The sequence below is a fragment of the Brassica oleracea genome, chromosome C9 (assembly GCF_000695525.1).
Source record: "Brassica oleracea var. oleracea cultivar TO1000 chromosome C9, BOL, whole genome shotgun sequence".
Taxonomy (NCBI): domain Eukaryota; kingdom Viridiplantae; phylum Streptophyta; class Magnoliopsida; order Brassicales; family Brassicaceae; genus Brassica; species Brassica oleracea.
Genome location: NC_027756.1, coordinates 25,831,258 through 25,836,646, shown reverse-complemented (window position 1 = coordinate 25,836,646; position 5,389 = coordinate 25,831,258).

Here is a 5,389-nt window from a genome sequence, read left to right as displayed (position 1 = left end):
AGGTCTCACAACCGATATGGAACTTTTCCCACTTTCGTCATTAGAGCCAACAGACTTTTTATTAACCCGTAGGCCCATTTCTCCTCAACTTTTGCCTTATATTATTTTACCCATTCTGGTTAATAATTTTGGTCCAACAATCTTCCATATGAATAGAAATGACTCTAAACATATGCGGTAACAATCTTGGCTCTCCTTCTCTGTATCTTCTAATTATCTTAGTAATTGTTTTAAGCCGATTTTCGACCTCGAGTTTAAATTTTTTGAATTTTTCTACGGTTTCATCTTTGCTATGTAATAGATATACATAACAATATTTTGTGCAGTCATCTGCTAAGGTCACAAAGTACATGCTTCAGAATCAGGTTCTTCCTCATGTCAGGCACATGCTTCAGAATCATCAGAGTGACTTCACGTCCTGATGTCATCTTCATAACCGTGGCCTTCATTCTTGGAGACTGCAGTGTTCCCCATGAACAACTACTCATGAGTCTTGTTTTTCTGATAAGTGTTAGAACATCACCCTATCAGTGCAAATGTGGGTGGTCACCCTTGTGTCATACCACCATTTCTTGGAATTGTTGCTTTCAACCATGTTTACCTCAGTCACCCACTGCAACGAGATCCTCCTCAGTGAAGTTCGCTTGAGCCTTCTCATCTCTGATCTTGCTGCGACACTCAACCGTCTTGTGTATAACTTTGTTGCAGTAGTGACATTTCCCCTTGAATTTCTCCACATTTGCATTGATTTCAATGCCTTTTTTCTTAAAGTTTGTTCCAGAAGCTTTCATGACTGCATCAGTTTTGGAAGGCTTGGCAGGAGAGTGGGCGTGTGCCTTTCCTTTGCCTTTGTGCTCAGCCATGTTGACACTGTGCCCTTTAGCATGGAGCTTGTCATCATTTCAGTTCCCGGATTCTATCTGAAGCCTCATGATGAGTTCCTCGAGACCCATCTTTTTTTGTGTGCTTCATGTAGTTCTTGAAATCCGCATAGCTTGGAGATAGCTTTTGGATTAAACTGAGAGTTGTGAATGTCTCGCAGATGGACATTCCTTCAGCAGCGATTTCATGGCAAATGAGCTGAAACGCTTCCACATCATTTTTCTGTAGAGAAAACATGAAAACGGATAAATACTCCAATCAACAAATAACATATTATTTTAAGAAAAAAATAATAGTAAAAACCGATTGTCATTTTTGGTGTTTAAACCACCAAATCGTATCGATATAAGTTTGAGAAGACGTTTTGCAAACTCGCTTAAAAGCGTTTGCAGAAACCGTTTGTGTAGACTTTAGATTGTATCACAAACTCGTTTTAGAAGCGTTCGTGGAAACAAATCATTTTGATAACGTTTACAAAATTGTGTATAGAAACTAGAAACGTTTCGCGGAAGTGCTAAGAGAAAATCGCAAATCCGTTTCAAATCAAAACCTAAAACCATTTAATAAATTGTTTTTCAACCCGATTAAAGCTTTAGAACAAAAGCGATATAGAGTTAATAATGTAGAAGCCAGAAAACCGAACTGACATAAACGATATAAATAAAGCAAGGTTAAGGAAATAGACGATTCAAAAGACGAATGCAAAACCAATAAGAAATTTTTTTCGCAAATGGATATGGAGTCGAGATGCAATTTTTTTCCTTAACTATAAATATTCACTCCGTAGTGAGACGGGACTGTGCAAAATATCGAGTCCCAAAATACAATCATGGCTGGCGATCACGCTTCACTCGTGAACGCCCTAACACCCTAATATTTACGAAACACTATCTAGACTTACGCTGTGGGATTTTCGATGTTGGATTGCGATAGAAAATTTCAGAAATGAATGAAGAAAGTCAGGTTTATTTAAAGAAACGGAGGAGAGCCACTTCCGGCAACAGCTGCTGCACGTGGGCGAAAATCTCGCGGAGATCGGGGAAAGTGCGTTACAAAACTTCCTCCCCAAAATCCTCTCTCTCGTTAAAAATAAATATCTTGGGCAAACAGATGAAATACATGTTGTTTTGAGACAAAATACGCAGTGATTAGACACAAACATCATGCTGTTTCTGGTTCAAAATAGACAAAAAAATTAAAAGTAATTAGTCCAAAAATTGTTTATTGGGCCCTGACTCAAGACCCACAATGGCCGCGCCGAGCCGGACAGACGGCGTGGGAGGCGAGCCTATCTTCTCATGTGCACCATTTAAACAAGCATTATCATGAAGATGTTATAAATTATTAAGTGGATGACCCATAACCAAGACCAGAAGAGAAAGCCCATCGGCCATGGCAAGGCCCAACCGCAGGATGAGAGGCGGCCAAGTTCCTAGTCGGCCACGACTTTCCTTTTCTATGTTTTAGTAGTTTTCCTATTTCCAGTTGGATTAGGTTTTGGATATTTTCCTTTTATCTATTCTTTGTAATCCCTATATAAGGAACCTTATGATTCATTAATAATACACAGAAGAATTTTCCATTCTTTTACAACAAGTTATCAGCACGATAGACTCCAAAAAACCCTGAGACAAAATCGAAACTCCCAAACCCTAAAAACACTAAGCCAGCGACGATCCTAGACGTTCCTCCATCTCGTCTCAACTCCGACGATCAAGCTCAGCTCCTAGACGTTCCCTGCTCGCGTCCAACGTCCTCAGCCTCAGCTCAGCTTGCATCCAGCTCAGATCACGATCCCGACCAGACGCAACCACACCCGCGACAACATCAGCTCGCGGTCGCTCTCGGCCTGCGACCCGGCACCGTCTTGCGTCCATCCGTCTCAGCTCGTCTCAGATCTTAGGAGGTCCGGTTCAACCCTACAAAACAAAGGTATAAAGACTAAATCTGAGAACATAATGATCAAAATCTAAAACCCCTAATCCATCATTATGGAAACCAATTGTTCTTGATCAAAACCCTAAAATCAATATAACCTAAATCGACAATCTCATAACTAGTCATAGAAATCGATTCCTTAGAACATGTTGATTGTTTTTATTGATTGTTCATGATCTGAATTTAAGAAACCCTAATTCAGGAATCGAAACCCTAACCTAAAAGTTTGAATTCGATTTTAATTGATCTTGTTTGAGTGATTGATGATCTGAGGTTTTAGGATTGATAGATTGATTGAATAATCTAATCTCGAATTTAAATTCTAAAGGCCTTGAAACCTTGATTTCATTTTGATTAAACCAGCGGCTTGTATTGTTTAATTTGAAACCCTAGATTTATAAATTGAATCCAATAGAAATCGAATTGGCTAAGGTTGTTTGCATGACATCTAAATCTGAATATGAATTGCATTCGTCTTGATTATCAACCAGCATATAGATTATACAAACTCGAATTGGTTTCATTAATAAAAGCATATGGCCGTGTGGCCTAATCTCTCTGATACATATAGAAACATAAACTAGGATTGTTCGCACCATGGTCAAGTAGATTTTCATATGGACGATACTATTGTTTGATTATGTGTTCGTATAAGGCTTGATTATGGCCGAGATCCTTGTTTGCATGATCACATTGTGAAACCTAAAGTTCGAATGATAATGTGATCCAGAATTCAAAAATCTCAAACATAGACTATGCCGCCCTTAATCTTTCTGGAGATAACTATTTGCAGTGGGCGCTAGATACAATGATCAACCTGAGGTCAAAGGGACTCGGTGATACTATCATCGAGGACAACAATGAGAATGATAAGAATCGGTATAGGGCTATAAGTATTATACGCCACCATCTCATTAAAGGCTTAAAAGATCGGTACCTTACAATGGAAAATCCACTTGACCTTTGGACCGCTTTACAGCGTAGATATGATCACCAGAAAATGGTGCTACTACCAAAGGCTAGATATGAGTGGAAGAATCTCAGATTCATAGACTATAAGTCTGTGGATAAATACAATTCAATATTGTTCAAAATAGTTTCAATGATGAGACTTTGTGGTGAAGAAGTAACCGAGAAAGAGTTACTTGATAATACCTTCTCTACGTTTCATTCCACAAATGTGTTTCTGCAACAACATTATAGAGAGAGAGGCTTCACCACATACACTGATCTGATCTCGTGCCTACTTCTGGCCGAGGCTAATAATGAGCTCCTGATGAAGAACAGTGAGATGAGACCTCCAGGATCAGCACCATTACCAGAAGCCCACAAGGCTGAACAAGAAAAGAAAGATCCCAAAGAAAGCAACCACGTTTATAATGAAAGAAGATCACATGGCAGAGGCCGTGGTGGGTATAAGGGACGTGGTGGTCGTGACAACTACTCATATGGCCGAGGATGGAAACCACAATAATTGTGGTCGTGATTCCAGCTATGGCCGTGGAAGAGACACTTTTGGCCGCGGTCGAGGCGGCATATCCAAGCCATCTTACTCGACCAAATCCGTTTGTCACAGGTGCGGGATGAGTAACCATTGGGCCAAGAATTGTAGAACCCCTAAGCATTTATGTGAACTCTATCAAGAGAGCCTTAAGAACAAGAACCCAGAAGCCCATATGGTTCATGATAATGGGTATGATGTTGATGATGATTTTGACCACGAAAAGGATGATCTTATGGATCATGAGACATCAGATTGTCTTAAAGACTAATTCGAATTTTGTTTGATTGCTTTATGATTGCTTTGTGTTTCATTACTATTTGATATTTTGAATTTATAATATGAAGTTTTGTTTTAAAGTTTTATAAAAGTCTTTGAGATTATAAATCTTTTATATATAGAAATGAATGATGAGATGAGTATACTTGTGGTGGATAGTGGATCAAGTCACACAATTCTTAGAGACAAAAGATATTTCATAAATCTCAAAATGCAAAATGCCAATATACATACCATTGCGGGTGTAGCCAGCCTGATTGAAGGTCACAGCCAGGCATATATATTGATGCCTAAGGGTACTTATCTAGAGATCAAAAATGCCTTATATTCTCCCAGCTCTAAAAGAAGCTTATTGAGTTTCAAGGACATAAGGTTAAACGGTTTCCACCTTGAAACATGGGAAGAAGGAAGTAAAGAGTTCCTTAATATCATTTCGATCACCCAAGGCAATAGAAATATCCTAGAAACCATACCTGCAATGTCTACTAGTCTATACTATGCAAAGATCAGTATGATCGAGGCTAATGCCTGCGACAATTTCACTCTATGGCATGACCGGCTGGGCCATCCCGGTACTAGTATGATGCGAAAATTGATAATAAATTCTCAAGGGCACACATTCAAAGGAGTTATCCCAAACAATCTCACATGTGTAGCATGTACACAAGGGAAACTCATTACTAGGCCATCACCAGCCAAAGTGAATAAGGAAATCATAAATTTTCTGGAAAGGATTCAGGGAGATATATGTGGACCAATACACCCACCTTGTGGGACATTTAGATATTT